Source organism: Canis lupus, chromosome 1 (assembly GCF_011100685.1).
Source record: "Canis lupus familiaris isolate Mischka breed German Shepherd chromosome 1, alternate assembly UU_Cfam_GSD_1.0, whole genome shotgun sequence".
Lineage (NCBI taxonomy): Eukaryota > Metazoa > Chordata > Mammalia > Carnivora > Canidae > Canis > Canis lupus.
Genome location: NC_049222.1, coordinates 76,889,471 through 76,916,888, shown reverse-complemented (window position 1 = coordinate 76,916,888; position 27,418 = coordinate 76,889,471). Strand labels below are relative to the sequence as shown.

The 27,418-nt window shown below is 38.9% G+C and overlaps 1 protein-coding gene and 1 long non-coding RNA gene across 11 annotated transcripts in view; one reads left to right on the top strand and one right to left on the bottom strand.

The window, feature by feature from the left end:
- RASEF (RAS and EF-hand domain containing) overlaps nucleotides 1–27,418 on the bottom strand; it is a 212,606-nt gene that overhangs the window by 136,520 nt on the left and 48,668 nt on the right. The window lies entirely within an intron of this gene.
- Nucleotides 1–27,418, top strand: part of LOC102155601 — a 127,733-nt gene that overhangs the window by 59,489 nt on the left and 40,826 nt on the right. For 5 of the 6 annotated variants that reach the window (XR_005354073.1, XR_005354070.1, XR_005354071.1 and 2 more), the window contains exons 3-4: nucleotides 4,871–4,979; nucleotides 18,042–18,137. This is a non-coding gene — a long non-coding RNA (uncharacterized LOC102155601). Of the gene's footprint in view, nucleotides 1–4,870; nucleotides 4,980–6,316; nucleotides 6,466–18,041; nucleotides 18,138–27,418 lie in introns of those variants that run through there. The other variant, XR_005354072.1, reaches the window with a different exon arrangement.

The window sequence follows — 27,418 nt, the reverse complement described above, 5'->3', positions numbered from 1 at the left end:
GCCAACAAGCACATGAGAAAATGTTCCGCATTCCTTGCCATCAGGGAAATATAAATCAAAACCACAGTGAGATACCAGTGAGAATGGGGAAAATTAACAAGACAGGAAACAACAAATGTTGGAGAGGATGCAGAGAAAAGGGAACCCTCTTTCTTGTTGGTGGGAATGTGAACTGGTGCAGCCACTCTGGAAAACTGTGTGGAGGTTCCTCAAACAGTTAAAAATAGAGCTACCCTACGACCAAGCAATTGCACTGCTGGGAATTTACCCCAAAGATACAGATGCAGTGAAACGCCGGGACACCTGAACCCTAATGTTTATAGCAGCAATGTCCACGATAGCCAAACTGTGGAAGGAGCCTCGGTGTCCATCGAAAGATGAATAGATAAAGAAGATGTGGTTTATGTATACAATGGAATATTACTCAGCCATTAGAAACAACAAATACCCACCATTTGCTTCAACGTGGATGGAACTGGAGGGTGTTATGCTGATTGAAATAAGTTAATTGGAGAAGGACAAACATTATATGCTTTCATTCATTTGGGGAATATAAAATATAGTGAAAGGGAATAAAGGGGAAAGGAGAGAAAATGAGTGAAAATATCAGTGAGGGTGACAGAACATGAGAGACTCCTAACTCTGGGAAACGAACAAGGGGTGGTGAGAAGGGAGGTGGGAAGGGGGGATGGGGTGACTGGGTGACGGGCACTGAGGGGGGCACTTGACAGGATGAGCACTGGGTGTTATGCTATATGTTGGCAAATCGAACTCCAATAAAAATATATAAAAGAAAGAGAAAATAAGGGGGACAATCCAGTCAAAGCCTGCATATGGTCTGGCATTCATTTCACACCAGAGCTTAATTTAACATCTAGAGCGAAGAGCACTTTAGACCAGTGTTAGCACCACAGACTCACAGAGGTGAGAGTGCTGGCTTGCTCACCTTGGGCAAACCAATTTGTGAAAAATAAGAATTCTAAAACAGGTATTTGGCTATAAATGCTGCTTTTATTTAATTTTTTTTATCCGTGCTCTTTTTATTAAAAAGGTTATTCATTTAAAATGAATAGCCAGCAAATATCCACTGGATAGATCATTGTATTTCTTTATTCTAAACTGAATTGGACTCATTAAATCCTTAGAATCTAGGCAGTTTGGGACATTATTCTCTGTAAGGGTTTAACTGATACCTCTATCTGCGCCTGCTTTTATTGCCCTCTCACATGCATAGCAGGAACTACTTCCATTTGATGTTATAAAAAATAAAAAAAGAACAGAGAAATCAATCCTTCTAGGTTGGAAGTTTATCATCTCACACAAGAGAAATTTTCTACTAGTAGAACCTAAAAGTTTTGAGAGGCCAAGTTAAAATTGAATGATTTGAAATCATAATGACCTTGAAGAACCTTCCCATTCCTCAGATGCAGCTCTGGTATCTCCCTTTTATTCCTTTTTTAAAAAAAATATTTTATTTATTTATTCATGAGAGACACACAGAGAGGCAGAGACATAGGCAGAGAGAGAAGCAGGCTCCCTGCAGGGAGCCCCATATGAACCTCAATTACAGGATCCCGGGGTCACAACATGAGCCAAAGGCAGACACTCAACCACTGAGCCACCCAGGTGTCCCCTCCCTCCCATTCCTGCTTTAGTTAGCACTAAAGGCTAACGTCTGTGCATGACATCTGCAGCTTCACACTTTCTCTGAGAGAACTCCCAGTGGCTGCCTATTGCCCTGGATGGCAGCCTTAGCTTCCTAGAATTCGAATAACCAACATTGCCAGACATTTCTTATTCACCATTAACACCAAAAGAATCATGTGCAATATTATTCTAATTTAAAGATAACCAAAATTAGTTTTTAATACATCATGCTTTAAAAAAAAAATGGTAACAACGGCTATCCTGGGACACCGAAGAAACAGACATGGATTTCCAGACCTACCTATTTGTTTACAGAATGGTTTTAGCTGTCTTTGTGCCCTGGACTCCATTGACAGACTGGTGAAGCCTATGAATGTGTGTCAGAATAATGGTTGTAAATGAATAAAATACAATATATACGATTGCAAAGGAAGCCAATTATATTGAAAAAGTTATCAAAATTTTTAAAATTTGTGATATAGTACAATTTTTCTTCTTATTAATACAGTATATAATATGATCTAGCCCCTGGCCCATTAACTACTATAATAATTTTGAAGTAGTGACAGAGACATAAACTACATTTTGAGATTCTGCAGCAACTTTAATGTAAAATGAAAATAAGTGTGTTGTCTGCTGGTGATCAAGTCACAGGTATTACCTCTACTAGATGATTAGTTGCCAGTAGTCATAGTAGAAGGAGATACAAAATTTCTGCAAGGTAGAAGTGAAATAGATATGTAATCTTTTTTCCAAGTTAATGAGCCCTTTGGATTTTCCCCAAGGGCTAAGCCTAAGCTGAGACTTTACCTATCCTTTTGTTAAGGATAGACTGGGAAAGGAAAAGTGGCAGGGGGGCAGGGAGGACACAGGGAAAAGAAAAGAAGACCAAGAGAAAGAAAGAGATTGAGAGACTACAATTCAGACTGGAATCATGCCCACAATCTGAATGAAAGTGTAGTGTGTGTGTTGGCAGTAACAATGAAGAAACAAAATGCAGGAGCAAAAACAAAACGAGAGCTTGGAATGAGAAAGTTAGCTTCATTTCCCAGGCGCCACAGATGGGGGTTACAAGGTGTCCTGATCCAGGGGTATCACGGCTTTTACAGGCCATCCTTTGTCTATAAAAGCCCTGAAACCAGATACCAGCAGCAAGGATGTGAGAATCCTGGCAAGTCTACCAAAATGCACACCCCAGAATCTGCCATAGCCATGACTCATAAAAAATTTAGATATGATTTCCTTATTTTTTGTGCATTCCAACAAGAATCCACCCTGCTTGTGATGGAAAGTATCTCTCACAATATTCCCTGGATGTGTTCATATTTGCTCCTACATATGATCTGAAACTCAAGGGATGGAGTGCCTACTCCCACAGAGGATTTTTCATAAAAACTAACAGAATTATTACTGACACTTCCACTTCTACTCTGTAATTTATATAAAGACCATGTTTTCATTATGAAGCATCTCAGCAATTCTGAAACTCTTTAAAAATAATGACAGCCTCAATATAATGTTTTTGTTCCATATTATTTTGTTCTTTTAAGTCCATTCTCTAGTATTTGTCAGTCACTCTTTCAGCAAAGAGTATGTTGCACAATTATGGCTCTTCAGAGAAAATAGTTCAAATAGATGGATTTTATTCCCATACAGGTTGGTTATCTTCAAACAAAAACAAAGAGACAAAATCTAGTAATGTTCTATGTCACAGACTATATACTCTTAACTCTTGTTGGATGACTTTCAAATATTGCCTTTGCAGGCAAGACAGCTCTGTGATAAAATCAATAAAAATTCATCACTAGTGTGGGGATGAATTTTAAGTATGTTGATTTAAAGTCAATTAAAATTTAACAGCTAGTGCTTTAAATTCAAATATTTTGTTATTACTCTGGAGTATTTATTTCAAAGAGAAGAGGCACCCTCTTCTTATTTAAGCCAACAATTCACGTAAGAGTGAGTTATGAAGTGGAAGATTGTTCCTTATTTTTTAAATATGTGGATCCTCCTTAGGCCAGGCTTAGCTTTCCTGCCAGAATGCCATTCAGTTTTCTAAGGGCTCATATCACTTGGAGAAGATTTTCAAGGACCATTCTGGATTGCTTCTGGACCAGCTCCAGTATAGATACATGAATGCCAAGAGATTCCACACACTCTGATTCAATTATTGGCATTGATATGGAAGGTTATAGCATTAACCCTCTCTGAACCATAGAAATTAAACATCTAAGTGTGTACAGCCTGAACTATAGGATTTTAAATAATGGTACCTTTAAATATCATCATGCCAAATAATCATTTTGTGCACTGCATATCTGGACATCTCCAGAATCTATGAAGACATCTTTTTTGACTAGCCTGCCTTTTTACTTAGAAACAGCTCTAGTGATAATTGCCTAAAGCAACATTCACAGAGTGTGCTTCGTGGAACCAACATTGAAGAGATTCCATGGAGGAAAGAGGGTTATGTGGTAGAATATATTCTCCAAAGATGGTAGCAACAATATCTCCTCCTTGTCTACATGCTCTTATGGAACTCTGCCACTTTCTTATCAAGATATAGAATTGAATTTCCCTGCTTTTGTGGTCTTGTAAGTAACCCTGTTACTTACATGTAACAGAAAGCAGTGGAAGTAATGCTGTATGATGTCCAAGGTTATAAATCACTGTAGCTTTCACCTGTGGATTGAAACTCTGAGCTACCATGAAACAGTCCTACTATCTTGATGCAGCCATGCTGTGAGGAAGCCCAATCTAGCCCCAAGGAGATACTCCAAGGGGACGTAAAGAGAGAAAGATGCCCTGCCACCTGCTATTTAGCACCAGCCACCACCTGACTACACTGCATGAAAGACCCCAAATCAGAACCATCCAGGTGTGACTCCTTCCCAAATTCCTGATCCACAGAAACTAGGTGATAACAAAATATTTATTGTTTTAAGTGTCTAAGTTTTGGGAAAACTTGTTTCATAGTAATAGGAAGAAGTTCCATCACAAAATGTGGTCAAAGCTGGGTTAAACAAAACTCTATACGTTTATATTTTCCCTGCAGAATTTCTCAGAGCCTTCATATGCTAAGAAGCATGTGCATCTCCAAAACTAGCATTTAGTGAGCAGAACTTCCTAATTTATTTCCCCCAAGCAACCATTTTTATAGCTCTACTCAAGGGATAGCTTTGGGAAACACTGGGCTAAAACGATACTCTCTTCTCATGTGTAGGTTTCCCTTTTCCCCAGAGATCTGAACCACAGATAATGAGTTTACTTCACTGTGATAATAAATCGAAGAACAAATGGTTATTGGCCATTCCAGAAAGAGTCACTTCTTGGTAAGTCCTGTGTGTGATGTAAACTCATTCCAACAGTATCATAGAGCAAACAGTATAAACTCTGAATGTCACTCACTATTTGCTGTGCCAATAATAGCTCCAGGATGTGCTGTTCTTCCAACGAATTCGACAAACATTTTGATGCACTGAAATTCTCATAACCTTCTGGCTCTTCTCACTATCTCACTTTCAAACTGAAAAGCTCTAAAAAGTTGGTTAGAGAAAGAGAGAAAGCAAAAGAGGGATTTTGTGCCTAATGTATTTGAGAAGGATGAAGGAATATTGCAGGAAATTCTAGTTTCTATTATCTGTTCCCCACATTGTTTTAAGACAGAGCGCTTCTCCTGTCCAGAAGATTGTAACAGGCCAGGAATGAGGATTAAACTGCTAGAGATTGTTGGGAAACTTTTGCCCATTTTGTAAGTGTTAATACATGAGAGAGAGACAATGTTGAAAAAGTTAGAAAAAGTTCATTTTTCTAGTCAAATATGTGAAATGGGAATTAAGGTAAAGGGATAAAGCCTTAGTAAATATATAACAAGGGAGTATCACTTTCTGATTTGATAAAAGAAAAAGTTACTCATATGATTCCTCATTAGTCACTATATGACTATCAGTGTATGACATCAAATGTTCTAACCCATGACTCAGTTTCTCCGTGAGTAAATTGCCACGCCATTTTTAAGCCTTTTTACGTAAGGAACTCTAAATAGAGTCAAAGTCATAGCTGGGACAAAGATGAAGCCAATAAGGCATGCCCTTTGGATGTAAAAGTTAAAGGGATGCCCAAATCTCAGTTATCAAGATATATAATATTTAGTGCAATAGTTTTTTAAATCAAAATTAATGCAAACAAAATCATAATGAACAAAATGTCAAAATTTTCAATAAAGCAGGATCAGTATTACTGATTTTTCCTTTTCCTCGAGTTCCAATATGGCAAAGTACCATGCTATTACCAAGCCTTCCAAGGAAGATAAATTGAACGCCACCAATTCATCACACATGGTAATTACTGCAGACAAGTAATCAATACTTACATTGTTTTGGGTTCCCCCTGCAACTCAGAAACACTATTTTACATACAGATCGTTTTATTTATTTAAGCAAATTACTTCAGGACTCTTCACTAGTCAAAATTCTGATAGCCAACTTTAGTAGATATAGATACAGAAGTGGATATAGAGATGGACATATAGATACAGATATAAAAATTCAGCTCTGTATTCCTAATGTACTGAAATGGATTTTTTCATCACACATGGCTTTCTCATCCCTCTTCACCCCTTCCTATTCGCCCCCTGATTAGCTAAGGTGGCTTTACTGTACTTTCACAGGTAACTGTAACAGAGAACACACAAGATAGGAACTCAACAACTTACACAGAGAAATCCTGTGAAGAACATAGAGTTTGCACCTCTCCAAGTGGGAAGAAATCTATCATTTTGGTCAAACTGATTAGGAGCAGATTCTTTTTTCCAATAAAGAGTTCTTGCCTCTTTCCAATAAAGAGTTCTTGCCTCTTGCCTCTTTTTATATTTCTATTTATATATATATATATATATATATATATATAGAGAGAGAGAGAGAGAGAGAGAGAGAGAGAGAGAGAGAGGTCTTTGTTAAATTTAAAGACAAAGATGTACCCAAATGGATTAAAAGCCCATTTCAAATGCCTGTGGCCCACAGATTGGCAATTAAAGATTATTTTTAAAATAACTTTTTTCTTTTTTTTTTTAATTTATTTTTTATTAGTGTTCAATTTACTAACATACAGAATAACCCCCAGTGCCCGTCACCCATTCACCCCCACCCCCCGCCCTCCTCCCCTTCCACCACCCCTAGTTCGTTTCCCAGAGTTAGCAGTCTTTACGTTCTGTCTCCCTTTCTGATATTTCCCACACATTTCTTCTCCCTTCCCTTATATTCCCTTTCACTATTATTTATATTCCCCAAATGAATGAAAGCATATAATGTTTGTCCTTCTCCGACTGACTTACTTCACTCAGCATAATACCCTCCAGTTCCATCCACGTTGAAGCAAATGGTGGGTATTTGTCATTTCTAATAGCTGAGTAATATTCCATTGTATACATAAACCACATCTTCTTTATCCATTCATCTTTCGTTGGACACCGAGGCTCCTTCCACAGTTTGGCTATCGTGGCCATTGCTGCTATAAACATCGGGGTGCAGGTGTCCCGGCGTTTCATTGTATCTGAATCTTTGGGGTAAATCTCCAGCAGTGCAATTGCTGGGTCGTAGGGCAAGTCTATTTTTAACTCTTTGAGGAACCTCCACACAGTTTTCCAGAGTGGCTGCACCAGTTCACATTCCCACCAACAGTGTAAGAGGGTTCCCTTTTCTCTGCATCCTCTCCAACATTTGTTGTTTCCTGCCTTGTTAATTTTCCCCATTCTCACTGGTGTGAGGTGGTATCTCATTGTGGTTTTGATTTGTATTTCCCTGATGGCAAGTGATGCGGAGCATTTTCTCACATGCATGTTGGCCATGTCTATGTCTTCCTCTGTGAGATTTCTCTTCATGTCTTTTGCCCATTTCATGATTGGATTGTTTGTTTCTTTGGTGTTGAGTTTAATAAGTTCCTTATAGATCTTGGAAACTAGCCCTTTATCTGATACGTCATTTGCAAATATCTTCTCCCATTCTGTAGGTTGTCTTTTAGTTTTGTTGACTGTATCCTTTGCTGTGCAAAAGTTTCTTATATTGATGAAGTCCCAATAGTTCATTTTTGCTAAAATAACTTTTTTCTTATTATTAAAATAGCATATGCACATTATAGAAGACTAAGTAAATGAGAGGAAAAAAGTAAAAGCCACCTGCAGTGGGATTGTAAAATACTGTAACTGCTTTGAAAAACAATTTGCCGGTCCTCAAAATGTCTAACATATAGTTATCATGTGATCCAGCAATTACTCTCTGAGGTATGTAGTCAAGAGAATTGAAAATAAATATATGTCCTCACACAAACCTGTACATGAATGCTCATAGCAGCATTGTTCATAGTAGCAAAAAAAAAAAAAAAAAAAAAAAAAAGTGGAAACAACTCAAAATGTCCATGGAAAAACAAAAAGTGATATATCAATAAAATGAAATTATTCAGCCATAAAACAAGAATGAAGCAATGATGCATGCTGTAATGTAGATGAACATTGAAAACATGCTAAGTGAAAAAAGCCAGATACAAAAGACACCTATAATTCCATTTATAGGAAATATCCTAAGTAGTGAAATTCATAGACACAGAAAGGAGATGAGTATTGCCAGAGGCTGGAGGAGAAGAAATGAGGATTGATTGCTCATGGGTACAAGATTTCTTTGGGGGGTAATGAAAGCATTCTAAAATTACATAGCGGTGATGATTGTACAACTCAGTAAATATACTAAAAACCACTGAATTATATGCTTTGAAAGTGGAAATTTATGGTTTGTAAATCCTATCTCAATAAACCAGTTATTCCTTTAAAAGCCAAATGTAGGTCTAAGACATAAAAATAAGTACAATTAATATTTTCAGTGTTGCAAATTATGTCCTGATGAGTAACTACCAGTCAATTCACTCCAAAATAATTCCGTCTATCATTGGTGCAGACACAGCCCAAATGCTTCTAAGCCTTGTTCTCTATAGGCAGGAAACATCACCTGCTTCAGATTTCACAGACATGGTAAGGTAAGCAATGATTCAAGAATATTCCTTCCAAGCTTCCCCTCAGCACTTAGTTGAAACTGCATGCCCTATACCTTGCTCATTAGTGAGTATGTCAATACTCAGTGGAGAGTCTATTGGTCAATAGGTAATTATTAGTTTCTCCAAGATACCAACAGCTTCACTAGGTCCCTGAGAATGTAAATTATATGTATGTTACATAAATAAATAGTAGAGAGATCACCTTATATATTTTAATTAAAGCTATAATATTAAAAATATATAAAAACTATAATAGTAAGACTATGAGTTCATCACCCTCATGAAATTTATTTCTGCATGTATGCATATTGACTTCTATGTACTAACAGAATTTTTTATAGTCAATCATACTATAATAGTACTATGCCTCCTGTTTTTACTTAAACAGTCACCATGCATCTTTGGAATTAATATTATTTTCATGGTTTCCTAACATACATACCCTTGTGCAAAGTGAAATGCATAACCATATCTCTAACATTAATTATGGCAAAGTTAGACTGAACACCTTTAATATAGAAATATATACAAATATGGAAATTCTAAATAGTTATATCTATTTAATATGCACATATGACTTTTTTGACCTTGGCTACTTCATTAAGGTAAATTTCTGCATGGTGGATGATTAGCTTTTGTTACAAATTATCATATTTCCTTCCAAAAGGTAACCAACTTATAAAGCTATTATAAGGAATATGTACTGATTCTACTATAACGTTGCTTATATTATATGGTATAATTTTTAAAAACATTTCAGTTGGCCTATTTTAGTTGTCCAGAGTTATTTATTTCATGTGTTTATTCCTGGAATGATGAGCCCTGGCGTTCTATTTGTTCCCCCTTGATCAATTATTCATTCAATATTTAATACATATGTATTAGGTATATAATATAAGGAAAAGTCCCTTTCCTGACAAAGTTTACAGTCTAGTGAAATGCATTCATATCTTCTTTATTTAACCTTTGAAGTTTGGATGTCTTCTTTATAAATATGAATTTTAAAAAATATTGTATGTATCAGCAACTTTGAGGGATTTTTTAATGGTGTAGAAATTTTAAACAATGTTGAAGCTATCAATCATCCCTTTACAATTCATTTTATTTCTTCAAAAATGAAGTTGCTCTCCTTCTGTATATTGAATAAAGGTTCTAGTCTTTGTCAATTTTTATTATAAATTGATGTGATTTTTATGTTTTTATTCCATATGAATTGATTTTGAAACATGATAAAGCAAAGATTCACCTTACTTTTACTGAAACATTATCACATTTCTATAATACCCTCTATTAAACAACCCTTCCTTAACCTTTTTAAACACACACATGGTTTGGCATATGTATATTACCATATCACCTCATGTCTATACTCTCTAGTCTGTTGTAATCATTGATATTCCCATTTTCACTGTAGCAAAATACTGTCTGGGGAATTGTTGGTTTATGAACTAAACCTAATAGTACCTGTGATAAAAGAACATACTCCCTGGATGCAAAATGAATAAGTAAAATTAAGTATATAATGAAGATAAGCATAAAAACAGAGCGAGTTGGAGTAGGGAGTTAGGTGTGGTGAAATACTTATATTAAAAAGTTAGGGGAAAATGTTACTGCGAGGTCTGTCTTAAAGTGACATTTCCCATAACAGTGGGACACCATTCTGTAGACAGAACACAGGACAATGGTGAACGTGGAGAAGGATTAAAGAGCTAGAGGCAGCAAGACAGTAACAGACAGGCTCACGCTGGGAAGAAGAAAAACCGAGTGGTCCAGATAGATATTGAAAAGCTTACTGAAGTCAGAAGCTAGATCAGCTGGGGCAGGGGGCCAGTGCATGTCACTGTATTCGAATGATATGGAAAGGCATGAAAAGATTATTTAAGCACAGTTTGGAGCCAGGCAGAGTTTGAAGGCTGGAAATTCAGTAGGCAACAGTGGAGCAGCCACAAGGGATTTTTATGTATGAAGAGACTAAAAAAGAATGCATGTCGAGCAGTAAAATGCTAAGAGGCAGGAAGGGAGGCCAAAGGCAGGGCCAGATGGATGCAGGTTAAACTGGCAACACACTGTTACATTTCTAAGAGAGAAAGATAAAAGACACTTAAAAGACTGACTTGAATATTATCCTCAGAAGGAGCTGACCTACTTTAAGACATAAATGCAATTTAATTTTTAGTGACTTTGCAAAGACCACACAGTATAAGAAATTAACTAACTACAATTTGTCCAAAACTTCAGAACCTGTGTCAGTGGTATTTGTGTTCGTCTGCTTTTCCAAACATCTAAGGCCCTTAAAGCTTTCCCTGGCACATTGTTTTCCTGCCTGCATCTGTTGGCCAAATACTCCCAGCAGGCTAGTTTCAGATAGCACCATCATTGAAAATGCCACCGCTATCTGTCCCTTACATAAGTCTCAAGTTCACATGTTATGCATTACAGCTAAATGCCTTGTGTTCTTAGTGACAGCATTACCCAGAAACTGCCAATCATGAAGATGGTCCTCTAAGGAAAATAGTAATATAAGAAAGTCATTAATGCTGGAGAAGTCTGAAAAATAATGGGACATCAAGCAGGCAGCGGAGGGAAAAGGCAGTCATATCCTGAAAAATTAACTCTGATTTCAGTTTGACACCATAAAAATGCCCAAATGGGGAAAGGACTACAGTGGAATCTATTTTGAAGGTTCTTCTACAACATATCTTCCAGATCAAGGGGAACGGTTCTTGTATTTACACATTAGAACACCAAGAACTCAGTTCTAAAGCAGACTCAACTTGCTTAAACATGGCTCTTTTCCCCATAGCTCCAAATACACTCTGGGCTATTTTACTAGGAAGATTGCATTCCTTTCAAAATTCCCCTGTGGAGCTATGTGACCTCTTGCTCTATCTGTGCCTCTCAAAGGACTATCTGAATTTTTATGACATCAACTGCTGTACAACAAACCCTACTTCAAACTCTTAGAAGCTTTTTTTTTTTAATAAAAATGTATTAATGGTGTCATAAAAATGATAAGACTTATCTGTGGTTGCCACCTCCTTCCCCCAACAGTCTCTGCCCAGATAAAAAGGCCATTAGTATTTGAACATGAAACGGCACACAATTATTGACAGAGCAATTGCTCGGTGACAGTCTCCATTTTGGGGGCACAGGTCATGGAACACCAGCCCTTGGTGAGTCTGGAAATGGTGACATTGCAGAATTTTCCCTGTTCACGTCTTCCTGAATGGTAATCAAAATACAAGTGATTTGGGTTCTTGGGGCAGCCCGAGTGGCTCAGCGGTTTAGCGCCGCCTTCAGTCCAGGGCCTGATCCTGGAGACCTGGGATTGAGTCCCACGTCGGGCTCCCTGCATGGAGCCTGCTTCTCCCTCTGCCTGTGTCTCTGCCTCTCTCTCTCTGTCTGTGTCTCTCATGAATAAATAAATAAAATATTAAAAAAAAAAAAAAAAAAACAAGTGATTTGGGTTCTAAATCACGAGCATACCAGTTCGTTGAGCACCTTAGTGCTCTGAATGGCAATATTGACATTACCAGGGAACTTGTTAGAAATACAGAATCTACATTTTAACAGGATTCCCAGGGGACTTGCATGTTAAAGTTTTAGAAGCACTGTATATTAAAACTAAAGATTCGCTGGTCTAGCACACAGTCCTCCAAGATATTTCTTTGTATATAAACTAGAGCAGAAAATCTATAAGCTAGAGCAGAAAATATAGAGGATATAAATGGATTTGGGCTAAAAATCCTGAGGGTCATAGAAAAATTCCCTCTTAATGTGAAAATATCTCATTGGTTTAACCAATATTGGGATATTTTTAGCAGGCTGCTAATTTTCTCTTCCTGCTTTAAAATACCAACCAACATGTTGGGGAAATTACAACAGCAGTGGAAACTCAAAATATAAATCAATAATATTAATGATGTTTTTCGATCATTGGGAGGAATTGGTCCTAACTGCAAGGTAGATGAGTCATGCTGAGACATGATGGCCAATGAGATCATATATGAGTTTCTTAAAAGAGCAACACAGCCATAAAAGCTCATCATTACATTAGAGACCTAATTACTGTAAAGCTCTTCCTCTCTAAGGGAATTATTCCCTGGAAATTCTTCAGTCTGTCATTGTTGGATTGACTTTAGAGTCTATAATACCTCTGTAATTCAACTTGGCCATGAGCTCATGAGACCAGCAATAGTGCATCACACCCCATGTTGTCAAGTCATGAGTAAGTGGGAGCATAAAAAGGAAGCAATCTATGTTGGAGACAAAACTTACTCATGTTCTACCTCTAGCAAAGCAAGAGCTACACACTGATTCAAGTTTTTCAGTAGTAAATACATAAACTCATAGTTAGAAAGCCAGGTAAGTGGAACAAGTGACCTGCCTCAATAAAGTAATATTGAGCAAAATAAATGTCTACTGCCTATGCCTCTGTATCTCTCATGAATAAATAAATAAAATCTAAAAAAAAGAATAAATGACATCTAGACATTAAAAACTTGAATGCTAGAGGCTTGTGCAACTGCTTGACCTCCGGCTTACATTCTGGAAGAGAATTCTGACTGTATACCTGGTAGATAGTGAGAGAATTCAAATAGAATATATGAGTCCTATCAGCTGCCAAACATCAGATCCGAATCCATCTTCCCTGTTCAAAGTTCAGAAAAAGAGTATATAACATGTAGTTTTTGAAGATCAAAGAAGGATATTATTGCTCCACACAGGTGGGAAAAAACTGTTCTTTGTAGTACGGAGGAATCAGATAAAAATTTTAGAAAGCCCTGCTATTTTCAAAAACACAGAAGAAAATAACTAACAATTTAAGAAAAAAATGATCAAAAAAGAATTCACTGAGGGACAAAGCTGATATAAAAAGGTAAACAGCAAGGACACATAAGAAATGGAGAGAAAAGAATACAGCAGTATCTAACTAACGGCTCAGTGGCAGTGCAGAGCAGGGCTGCCCTACAGAACACAGAATTAGTGTGATGGCGCCAACTACGGAACAGAATCCGTGGGATCAAAGACCAATCAGAAAAGCTCCAGAAGGAAAAAGAGATGAAAACAATTAGATATAAAGAGAATAAGAATCAGAGAGCACAAAGATCCAAATCAGCTGGACAACTGTAAACAATAATCTGCAAAGTATTTATGTTTAAAAAATAGCTGAACTTCAAGGAAGAATAGTGGGAGTCTGAGACATTCTTGCATGCGGCAGCCCTAATCACTCCCCCTGCTTCTTCCAGCTCCGTAGGCTTTGGGGCTCTGCCAAGCAGGGGGCAGGCGGTGCTTCCAAGGAGGGTGGCCCAGTCCCTGTGGAGTAGTGGTGACATCCATGCCCATTGGCATTGTTGATGGAAGTGATTGAATGAAATGGGGTGTGGGGTGGGTAGTAGCTCTACTGCCTGAGGCAAGCACATTCCCTGCTCAGGATTGGTTAGGGCTGGGGAGTAGGAGCAAAGATTAACCGCAAGTGAGCACACAGGAACTTTCTAGGGTCATGTAAGTGTTCTGAAACCAAAAATCGTTGAACTGTACTCTTAGCATGGGTAACTTTTATATGACATTTATTTACCAATAAAACTGGGTTTTTTTTTAAGGTTTTATTTATTTACTCATGACAGACACAGAGAGAGAGGCAGAGACATAGGCAGAGGGAGAAGCAGGCTCCCTGAGGGAAGCCTGATGTGGGACTCAATCCCAGGACTCCGGGATCACACCCTGAGCCAAAGGCACATCCTCAACCACTGAGACACCCAGGTGCTCCCAGTAAAATCATTTTTAAAGACTATTTACAAAAAGGGAGACTTTCTAGAATAAAAGAATGTCTCAGTCAACAGCTCTTATGAGCTCACCATGTACTTCGCAAAAATTAATATTGCTCAGTCTTCAGCTTGTCTTGGCAACAGTTTTATTTTCATGATAAAAACTGTGTAAGTGATATGATCTTATCCACATGGGAAAAGAAAACCAGACAAACAGATTACTTGCAGAAGAAAAAGAACCACTGAAACCCAAGCTGCGCCCATGCGAAAGTTAAATGCCATAATAAAAAGAAGAAATTTTTATACAATTCTAACAGGACAGGTTGAGCTCTCAAAATTATATGCCAAGCTGAGATGTAGCTCTTTGTCAAGGCAAAAGAATTATAATCAGGTGTGCTTACTTGATGTACAAAAGAATTGGTTTATAGTTACTGCGGGTCTCTCTGAATTGCAGACTACATGCATTGCAGATGAAGCTTGATTTGTAAACAAGATTTTTCCCACAGTACCTCATAGAAGCACACCTACTGCAAATCTGGAGCTTCAAGGGATGAGCACTGGTTGTTATAGTATATGTTGGCAAATTCAATTTAAATTTTAAGAAAAATCAGAAAAATCTGGAGCTTCAAGTTAATTGCCTTCAATGACAGGCGAGTAACATAAATAGGGGGAGAAGCCCAGGTGTATTACCACAGTATTCCAGTCACCTTTTTGGAGGGTTAGCACTGATCCTGACACTCAGCTTCTGCATCAGGGAAACTATACGGGGTGCTGTGGACTGTGGCAAACGGGAGAGCGTGCCAGCCAACTGACACTTTTGAAGACAGGAATCCGTATTACTGGATCTTTTCATTTTTAAGAGAAATTAGATATCTACATTTTTATATTTAAAAAATCTTCAGTTTATGCATCTGAAAACAAAGGGTTGTCCAGAATCAGTGGCTAGATGTGGAGGCTACAGAAGTCTCTCTTCAAGTTAAATTCTCCACAGAACACAATTTGAAACAGAACTAGATTATATTTCAAATCCCTATGATTTTACAGGACCCACAGAAGAGTTGGCCGTGGGATGCCTGGGTGGCTCAGCTGTTGGGCATCTGCCTTTGGCTCCCTGCAGGGAGCCTGCTTCTCCCTCTGCCTATGTCTTTGCCTCTCTCACGAATAAATAAAAAAAAAAAGAGTTGGCCGAGTTATGATCTGCCATCTAGCTAGTCAGCATATTTAATGCCAATTTAACTCATTAGGTTAGCTCAATTTAACATGCATTAAGTGACTGCTATGGAGGGACACCGTGCCCAAGTCATGATCCGTGCCTTTATGGATACAGGATCTCGCAGCTGGCAGCCACACGTACTTTTTTCAGGAGAAGGAAGGTAGAACACCACAGAGGCTGCAAAACATCCTGCTTGTGGAGGAGGAAGAGGGGGAAGACGGTCAGGCAAAGGGATTTTCTGCTGTGCCTTATAGGCTGGGCTGAATTTTTCCAAGCAGAGATAGGACTGCTGGTGAGTATCTGGAACAGTATGAAGAAACACACATGGGTAAGAAAGCACACAGCACATGCAGACAAAACAAGACAGCTGGTACACAAAAGGAAGCAGCAGCCAGAAATTAGGCATTAACTTATTTACTGAAGAGCAACTGAGTTACACTAATCAGTTACTTTCTTAGAGTACCCTGCACGGAGGGGGAGAAAAACCAGGGCTCCCAGTGGCATGATTGCAAATCCTAGTTTACATGTATAAATCATTTACTCAATTATGTACTTTAAGTTAGAATCACAAGGATAATTTTACCTTAATAATCCAAATCCCCTTAAATTTTATAAACACTTAAAATACAAATATGTACAGATTTTTGTACAAATGGTAATAATATGGATTTTATTCTCAACATTTCTAGCTTTAATTTCTAGGATTATAATCTGTTAACTCATAAAGAAGACAACTTAAATCATTCCAAACAATTCTGAGGCTACTTTCCCAAGCAATTTGGGGGGTTGCCTCCTCAGTTTGCTAAAAATCCCTAACAACCAGAATGATTGGCTGGAGCGTTGACTGAATTCTTATTCAAAATCCAGCTGACACAGAGCCCTAGCTATACCTTTAACAAGGACTATAAAGCTTATGATAGGAGATAATCAAACATTCCACATCTCTGGAGTGAAGTCACAACATGACATAGTTTTCAAGTCAGATTTGAGCCGATAAGCCTCACCCAGGATTATCATACCACAAGAGAGACTTCTGGGTTAATTTCACTCAATATATTACATTTTTAAGATATACTGTATTTTTTACTATGTGTTAAATATGATCATTTATTTTCCCAGTTAGCTGAAAAAGATCTCAGAACTTGAGGGAAACCTGAATCCTTTTCATATTCTTCCTACCTGGAAGGTTCTCAAAGTTTTATTCAATATTAAAAAGGCAGCTAATTGGATTCTCTGTCTTTTAAGCCTGTCTCATCACAACTGCTAATATGGGTCTGTTAGTGCCTAGCATACTTTGTTGTGCAGTAAATAATAGATCCAAAGACTGTTAAGCATAATATTGAAAAAGATCTCATGTAATTTCAAAATACCCACAGTTCAATCAGATTAAAAATAGGAAAAGGAGAAAACAGGATTAACAGAAAAAAAGGGCAAGAAAAATAAAATGAGACAGCTCTAGGTAAGTTTACAAAATATATGTCATAACATCCCATGTCCTATGAAGATGTTTAGTTTCACAAATTTGAATCTCAATTTCCTAGCAGCTAAGGCAAAGCAGAAAGCATAACTGTGCCTTCCAAAAGTAAACACAAATAAGCTACTCAGAACAATGACAAAGATCCCTAAGTCCAAGCTTTTTGAGAAATTTATTTCATGGGTACTCATAAAGAGTTCAATTGATAATGTAGTTATAAAGAATGCTCTCCCCTAAAATTTAGTAATCCATGTGTGTGAAGTGGACAAATAAAGTGCTAAAAATGCAAAAAACAGAGTTCTTGAAGATGACACTCCTCAGGGAGCCATATGGTGGCTCATAAGTTAAGTCCTCAAAGACATTCATATACAAATGCAAGACAACTGTTTTTTGTAAGATCCCTCAAAGTAGGCCAAGTTTATGAGTAATCACCCGCAATTCATCTGTGGGGACCTCAATAATGGTCAATCTGGAAAAGGGAACATGACTGGCAGGTGGAACTGCCTAGATAATCCCTAAGGGTCCTTTTAACTCTGAAAAAAAAAGTCCATGATTCTTTTTATTATTCTTCAACAATGTAATTGACATACAATGTTATATTTGTTTCAGGTGTGGGACACAGTGATTCAACAATTCTATACATTCATTACTCAGTGCTCACCATAAGTATAGTCACCATCTGTCACCATGTAACGTAACTGCAGTATTACTGACTGCATTCCCTGTGCTAGATTTCTCATCTCTGTGACATCACTTATTTATTTTATAAGTGGAAGAGTGTACCCCTTAATTCCCTTCATCTATTTCACCCATCCCCCCACCCACTTTCCCTTTGGCAACCAGTTCCCTGTATTTAAGAATCTGTTCTTTATTCATTTGTTTTGTTTTTGTTTTTTAGATTCCACATATAAGTGAAATGAGATGGGTTTTGTCTTCCTCTGACTTATTTCACCTAGCATAATACCTTCTAGGTCCATTTATGTCACTGCAAATGGTAAGATTTCATTCGTTTTTATGGCCGAGTAATGTGATTCCTCATTATTATTATTTGTTTTTTACTGAGCCCTTACTATGTGCTACTTCCCTGGATTAAAAAGAATTCTAAACACACAGACACACATATACATGCATGTGCCCCTTTGAGTATTTCATCATTTTGCTTTTCTAGAGAGTAGATTTACTGCTATTTGACTGTTATTGCAACAGGAAAGAATCCAATATTTGCACATCAGTTGATCCATGAATGTCAACAGAGAGCAGGCACCTTTTGTCCTCCTAAATTGTTAATCTGTGAACTCAAATGAAGGTTAGAAACTCTCGCTGAATGTTTAAAATTCCTTTTGAATGCTTCTGTCAGGCTGAAATTTTCAAATATGTGAACGGTGTATATGCCAAATGAGGCACTGAATACCCCACTGTTTTAAAGTTGTCCTATTCAAAATCTCAAGAATATTCCCCACCATTAAAAAACCTTTAAGTAAAGACACAACGAAAATGTTGGGCTTTTGAAAACTTGGGGACAAAACTGCAGAATAAGACAGAGGCCCCAGCAGTTGGACGGAAATAAAAGAAATGAAACCAACAACAATTAGCAATCTTAGGAAGAATTTTAAAAGGTAATAGTAAATCTTAAAAGTATTTTACAAGATATTATGCTCCAAACCTCCTAGATACTGCAAATATTTAACTTTATACATATAGTATGTATGTATCATATGCATGTGTGTGTATTTTTTCCATTTTTTTTGGAAATATATTGGAAATATCTGTAAATCTGGCTTAGAACATTCTGCAATCCCATTCTTTCTACTTCAAAAGAAGAAAACTGTGTAACAAAATGAAAAGCACATTCCAGATAATTTTTGCTGTTGCAGGAGCCTGACATTTTTCTGTAAATGAAGAGTGCTTTTGGTGTGCTGTCTTGGCAATTTCAATGCTATACGTGATATTGCTCTTAGTGATAGGATTTTCCAAAGACATGAGCAACTTTCGGTAAATTTCCAAACGAAACAAAGCACACTTTTTCCCTCAATAAACATGGTCGTTGCATTTCTGAGAAATTCAGCACATATTAAAACTGTGCAAAAATTACTTTGTATATGTAAAATATTCTATGCTCATGAGTAGAGCATGATTGTCCAATCTGACATGAATGTCCAAGCAGACATGAATGAATGAATGAATGAATATCCAATCAGCCATTAAAATATCATGTGGGATATATATGTATTATGGGCTGAAGTATGATTCCCCAAACTTGACATGTTGAAGCCCCATCCCCAGTGCCTCAGAATGCAACCTTTTTTGGGGGAGTAGGTTCATTGCAGACATAATTAGTTAAGGGAGGTGGAACTGGTACAGTGTGAGGACCATAACCCAATATGATAGGTGTCCTAATAGAAAGGGGGAATTTGGACACGGAGAAATGCACACGGGGAAGATGTCATGTGAAGATGAAGGCAGAGGTGGGGTGGTGCTTTACAAGTCAAGGAATATCAAAGATTGCCAGCAAATCAGCAGAACCTAGGAGAGAGGCATGAGACAGATTCTCCCTCCTGGCTCTTAGATGGAACCAAGACTGATAACATCTTGATCTCAGACTTCTAGACTTCAGAACTGTGAGATGATAAAGGTCTGTGCATTAAACCACTGTTTGTCGTACTTTGTTATGACAGCCCTCACCAACTAATCCAACATGGAAATGTGAGCTACTTCACACGGTATCTTTTACACTATTTCCACTTTTTTACACCAAGTGAATGTGGTGCCCATTCAACAGATTACATTTTTGTGCAATCCCACGCAAAAGAGATTATGTTTTATGGGGAGTAAGGGAAAGGTAGGGAGAGCTATCAGAACCCGATCCATTTAGTTCCCTCTTGTGCAAAAAAGGGTCATGCACATGGCCAGTACTGAGACCTGAAGAGCATTCCCACAGGGCTGGAAAAGTCGTGTCAGCCTTGGTCTGTCATGGCCTGGCCAACATGGCAGCAACAGTGCAGAGAGAGAGAGAGCGGGGCTGGTGACCAGTCACAGCCACCAGCAAGTCATCCTCCAGAATGTGACAGTCTGTGATCTGGACCTGCTTCCCTGGGATTAAAAAAATAATAATAAATAAAACCAAAGATCTTAAGGAGCTCTCCTTTGACTACTCCCTCAAGATAAGGCCCATTCCAGGGTGTTCTCTCTTGTGCCATAAAGGCACGTGCCAGGCACTGAGGTACCCATGGAGATGTAACCACACAGACAGGTGCCTGTTCTCTCAGCTGGGAGAGGCGGGACTTAATTGGAAGGTCATGTGTGCAGGGTGACTAGCACCCCTGGTCAGTGCTCAAGTACAAAATGCTGGAAGATTATATGAGAGGTAACACTAGAGGTAGAGAAGCTTCCCTAGGAAAGGACATCTGCACAGACATGGGAATCCACGCGGCAAAGGGGAAAGGGATGGAGCTTGGCACAGGAAAGGCAAGGAGGGCTGGTGTGACTGGCTGTTACACAGTGGGGGCATGGGGTGACCCAAGATGGGGTGGCAAGGAGTCACAGTGTGTGTGACCTTGTAGCCTAGGATGTGGGTTGGAACCCAGTGATGTTAAGCAAGGATCAGTCCTGAGTTTTAAAAAAAGATTACTCCGGCCACCTTGCAGAGATGTGATAGGTCATTTTTAACACTTCTCTTTCTCTATAGGGCAAAATTGTTTCCAATAATTATTATTTTCTGAAGTTGTTTAGGTTTAGTCCAATACCTTTTTATTTTTAAGATTTTTATTTATTCATTCATGAGATACACACAGAGAGAGATAGAGAGAGGCAGAGACACAGGCAGAGGGAGAAGCAGGCTCCATGCAGGGAACCCGACGAGGGACTTGATCCTGGGTCTCCAGGACCATGCTCTGGGCTGAAGGCAGCGCTAAACCACTGAGCCACCCAGGCTGCCCATGCAATACCTTTAAAAGTACTTTCATTTTAAATACATTATTTAAAATCAGAAAATCACTTCGTGTATGAACAAAAAAGCCCGCATATCAAAGCTTTGCTGCTCAAAATTTTAAATACATACTCTACATGGTTACATGAAATAACAGAATTGAAGTAAATCAAGTTCTCTTTAACTTAATAATCACTATGCTATCATTGTATAATTGGGATCCATTTCTCAATGCTTGAATGTGATTCTCCAGAAGACACAAACCACAAGAGTGAGCTCCTCTATTTCTGAACCATAATAAACTTAACTTTCAAAAGATGTGGATTGATGAGTCCATGTGTGTCAGGGGCCCACTGTGTTACTGAGTGCTGGGGGATCCATTTTCACGTGGAATACAATGTTTATTAAAGGGTAAGTATTCAAATGGACTCACTTAAAGCTCATATATTAGTTATTTGAATTCCACAGCAACTGCAGTAATTGTATGGAACTTAGATCATCAAAAGGTTTTCTTTTCCAGCAATTAGTACTTCATTGCTGAAACCATTTAGAAATGCTGTGCATGGTGATGGTAAAAAGTAGACTGACTTTTAGTAGGTTTTATTATTGCTTTTAAATTCTTTATAGTCGGGATCCCTGGGTGGCACAGCGGTTTGGCGCCTGCCTTTGGCCCAGGGCGCGATCCTGGAGACCCGGGATCGAATCCCACATCGGGCTCCCGGTGCATGGAGCCTGCTTCTCCCTCTGCCTGTGTCTCTGCCTCTCTCTCTCTCTCTCTCTCTGTGTGTGTGTGTGTGACTATCATAAATAAATAAAAATTTAAAAAATAAAATAAAATATATAAAAATAAAAATAAAAAAATAAATTCTTTATAGTCCATGCACCCCCTTCCTAACTGCACCCAGGGCACATCTCCACCCTCTGCCACAGCCCTCAAGACACCAATGGTATGGAGAATGCATGGAAGGAGAACAAGGGATGTGGAGGAGGTCAGTAGGAGGGAAGCCAATGGCAGAAAAAAAAAATGGAGGCTTGCTAGGGCTTTGTAACTGATTGGACGTCCAGGTGGGGACAGGAATGAGGCCATGTTATCTCCCAGCGTTCTGCTGGGATGCCCAAGGGGATGGACTCAGTATGTAGATGATGACTGATGCCACAAGAATTACCTGGGGAAAGAGGATTGTGCAATAGTTTTAAACCTTGATGAACTGTAACATGTAGAGGGAATATGTTGGCAAATATTATTTCCATTTGTAACTGGAAAACCAAGGCGCTGAGTGATTACATCATTTTCAAAAAGCAAATTAGGAGAGATACCAGCATGGATTTCAGGCCCCATCATGTGTATGCAGTCACTTGGTCAAACTGTGTTTTAAGAAAGTACCATCTCTGGGAGATGCTGAAAAGACACACGGGGTCTATCATTCTGTCATGCCAGGGAAGAATGGCCTCCAGATGCTATCAGCCTCTGGCACAGCTGGGACTTCGATCTAAAGAGTACATGGTATGAAGAGAGCAACACAGACTTTCTTCTCTCTGGAAATAGATTTGTTTTACATGCAACATGGTTTCAGGAAGTCCAGGAAGGCTGCCAGAGATGTAGAAGAAAGTCCACAGAGCATGGCATCACCAAAACCAAGAGGGGAGGAACATTTCAAGGAGAGAGACCTCTTCTGATATCCCTGGTGCCTAAGCATGGGGTCTGACATGTGGTAGGTGACTGATACTTGCAAGATGGCAGAAAATCAGAAAGCCTAGAAGTCACACTAGGCTAGGGATCAATTCCATGGATGTAGATCCAGCTCTAGGTAAACTGAATGTACAGCCTTAATCGAATAATTTAACTCATCTTGGATTGGACCACTTCCAGAATAATTAATATTTTGCTCTCCATTCATCAGAATGAATTACGAATTCAAAAAGCAGAGCTGGAAGGGGCTGTTGAGACCATCTCTTTTCTCTGAGCCCTTTAATATATGGAAGATTAACACATTTTGTACATTATATGTATGTTGTACTATATTCTTACAATAAAGTGAGCTAGAGAAAAAATTATTAAAAATCATAAAACACATTTAGTAATGGACTGGATTTATTTTAAAAATCTGCATATAAGTGGACCCATGGAGCTCAACCTATGTCATTCAAGGGTCAACTATATATTTTATGTTATACAGAACTTTCTGCAAAAACAACTTTTTGAAGGTACTCTTCATGGCAAAATCAAGTAGCATAGAATATTTCATTAGGCCAGAGTAGAAAACATTGATCTTCCAAATTCTCCAGTGGTGTGCTCATTTTATTCTAAGTGCAATGTCACAGACTGTCATAGAAGGGGTGTATGTGGTTAGCAAGCTCTAGTCTTGTCAATAGTGCCTGAAATTTTATTCTTTCTTACAGCTGACCCTATCAATACTGTACAAGAGGTTGGAGAGATTGATGGGAAAATAATGTAGGGTTTCTGAGTTAGGCCTCAGTTATAATTTTCTGTGTATGTGTGTGTGTGTGTGGGTGGGTGTACATATGTATTCAGAGAATCAAGTGGCCTTCAATGATAATTTTCAGCATGTTAGAACACGAATGTGGAATTCCTAGGAGTTAACCATAATGGCATTTCTAAAGAAAGAATACTGGGGAAGAAAACCTTTATAATATTTTCATTGTAGTTCCACTTATGAAGAAAGACAATGGCCCTGTAAGATGGAACAGTGACCTGGAAGGAAGAGGATGTGGGGTTGAATCCTGATGCACCCTTCCAAAGTGTAGGCTCTTACTTAGCCTGTACTTCTTTAGATTAAAGGGCTCAGAGAAAAGAGATGGTCTCAACAGCCCCTTCCAGCTCTGCTTTTTGAATTCGTAATTCATTCTGATGAATGGAGAGCAAAATATTAATTATTCTGGAAGTGGTCCAATCCAAGATGAGTTAAATTATTCGATTAAGGCTGTACATTCAGTTTACCTAGAGCTGGATCTACATCCATGGAATTGATCCCTAGCCTAGTGTGACTTCTAGGCTTTCTGATTTTCTGCCATCTTGCAAGTATCAGTCACCTACCACATGTCAGACCCCATGCTTAGGCACCAGGGATATCAGAAGAGGTCTCTCTCCTTGAAATGTTCCTCCCCTCTTGGTTTTGGTGATGCCATGCTCTGTGGACTTTCTTCTACATCTCTGGCAGCCTTCCTGGACTTCCTGAAACCATGTTGCATGTAAAACAAATCTATTTCCAGAGAGAAGAAAGTCTGTGTTGCTCTCTTCATACCATGTACTCTTTAGATCGAAGTCCCAGCTGTGCCAGAGGCTGATAGCATCTGGAGGCCATTCTTCCCTGGCATGACAGAATGATAGACCCCGTGTGTCTTTTCAGCATCTCCCAGAGATGGTACTTTCTTAAAATACAGTTTGACCAAGTGGCTGAGTACACATGATGAGTTAATCAATTGTTTATGTTATCAGTAAGGCCTTCAGTCATCAGTAGGCTACTAGTAGTTTGGGGAGTCAAGTTACAAACAGATTTTTTTTTTACTGCACAAAGGGTCAGCACTCCTCACCCCCACATTGGTCAAGGGTCAATTATAGTAGAAATTAGAAATAAGTTTGATAAATTCCAACTCAACTGCTATGACTTTAGTGAAGACATAGTTTAGCAGGTCTCATCAATTCTTTCTTATTACTGCTTATAAGAAATTTGTTGTCTGCACATTCAAGGGAACCCACTATTTTCCCTAAATGTTCAAAGGCACCACAAAATCATCTATGAGTTTAAGAAGACCATCTCTAATGCTATGGAAGCCTCAGAGAAGGTTTATGTCAATTGCAAGTCAGAAGGAGCTCTTTCTTTTGTTTCTCCATCATGGGGACCTTGAGCTACTTTCCATACTTTCTCTGGGGTGACAATGGCCTCTCTTCTCCAACCAATTCAGCTCCCTGTCTAAAGCTCTCAAATTCCATTCATGCATGGAGTTCTCATCCCAGATCCATTATATGAGGCTGTTTAATGACATCTCATTTCTTTTGATATTTCTTCTAGTCTTCAGTACCAGGAGGCCTTAAGGGAAATAAAAAGATGAAACTTCAAAAGCAATACATTAAAAAAAAAGAAAAAAGAAATCAGTACCTGACAATATAGTGAAGACTCTGTGGCACACTACCAGGCAGGCACGGTAGACCCGAGTGTGCCATCCACTGTCATGGAATGCCATTTCACAGAGGCCAGGGCCTCACCCTGGCACCTGCTTAGTGCTCAGCAGTTGTCAAATAACCTTTCCAGGGCTCCTTAGAGAGGCTGCATGGAATAGTGGGGAATGCCTGGATTAAAGTCCTGGCTCTGCTATTTAATGCTGTGAGGCCTTGTAAGAATTGCTTAATTTTCCTGGGCTTCAGCAAATATGGACCCTGGATAGCTTGGTGGGTAAAGAGTAGGCAGGATAACAGCCCACATCCTAGTCTATATTCTGTCCCTTGCCAGCTCTCAGTCAATATGGCCTCAAATGCTTTTGTTATAAAATAAGGACAATAATATCTTCCCCGTGTGCACAGCATTACTGTTATGAGGAGAGGAGAGATGGGATATAGAAAGCCCTGTGAATGAAATAGTCTTCAAAGATTGAGGCCCCTCTGTGGGCCTCCTTACCTTATCCATCTGCCTGTAAGATCACATTTAAATGTTCAAACCTTTCTAGAACACTTTCTCCCCAGGAACTGAAAGTACCATCTGCAGTCACATGTGTTCAGTAGTGTGCTTTCAGATGGGCCAGGAACTCCAGGACACTGGGTCTCTGCTGCCTTAGAGTCCCAGTGAGAAAACTCACAGCTGGGCAGAAAGCTGACCTCCTCCCCCTTCCCTGCCCTCATCCCTGGGTACACACAACTGCCTTTGAAATGCTTAAAAATCAGGAAATTCCAAAGCACAAAAAATTGGAGCATGATTTCTTTTTTTTTATTTTTTCCTTTTTCTTATATTTTATTTAAATCAAATTTGCCACCATGTAGTATAAGACTCAGTGCTCATCCCATCAAGTACCCTCCTTAATGCCCATCACTCAGTTACCCCATCCCCCCACCCACCTCCCCTTCTGCAACCCTTTGTTTGTTTCCCAGAGGTAGGAGTCTCTCATGGTTTGTCTTCCTCTCTAATACTTCCCCACTCAGTTTCCCTCCTTTGCCTAGAGCATGATTTCTTGATCAAGTCTGGCCATCCTTCTTTCTAACCCATGGCAATTCCCTTGCTCACAATCTGATATATTTTTTTTAAAGCCTAACTTTTTCCTTCTCCATACTAACCAGCATTCTCCTTTTCTCCTGCTTGTTTTTAAAAAAGGAATCTTTAGGGGCACCTGAATGGCTCAGTTGTTTAAGTGTCTACTTTTGATCCCAGTGTCCTGCAATTGAGCCCTGCCTCGGGCTCCCTGTTCTGCAGGAAATCTGCTTCTCCTTTTCCCTCTGCCCCTCCCCCCTGCTCAAAGGCACCACAAAATCGTCAATGAGTTTAAGAAGACCATCTCTCTCTCTAATAAATAAACTCTTCAAAAAAAGAAACTTTACACTCACAGACTTAAAGTATGTGAATGTAAATAGGTGAAATTACACTTTATTTTAGGCTCTCAACTATCTAAAGAAGTAATGGTGGAAGGCATTTTATCCCTGTTTTAGAACAACAAAAAAGCGGCAAGAGTCAGAAAGGCTGGGTGACGTGCTCCAAGGCCACATAGATAGTATGTGGCCAAGCTGGCCACACACACCAGCCTGCTGACTCAAGGTCAATATTCTGTTACCCCTGGTGGGTTCCACAAAAAACACAAGAGGCACAGCCAAGAAGGAACATTCTAGCCACCTAAATAAACAGACAGCCTGAATCCAGAAGTAAGCCAGAAAGTTAAAAAAGGTAAAGGTTGTTGACTCCAAGAACAACAGGCAGCATTTTGGGGTCATTCGGTCTCCCAGAGTCATGTTCAGCCAAAAACACATTCCAGGAGCCTTAGCATTCCCGGATGCCTCAGCCCCTCTTCTTCCATCTGTGGTGCCTGGATTCTACACATTTTTTTTCAGGTATGGGACTTCTTCCAGTGAAAGGTACCAACAACTTCCATTTTTCTTTTAGAACAAGGATGGGGTGGGGATAGAAATATTTTAAAGTACCAATGAGAATATTCTGGAAGAAAAAACATACATGATTTTCTCCACTTTTTGCATTCACTTCAACAGACATACAGACAAGAGCCAGCTTCGTGCTTAGATTTATCAGTCAGCTTCCAGCATGATCTAGTTTCAGAAATTCTAGGGCAGTAGAGTGATGCAGTGAAAAGAACCCCAACTCTTAAGCCAGCAGACTTGGGTTTCCATCCCAGAA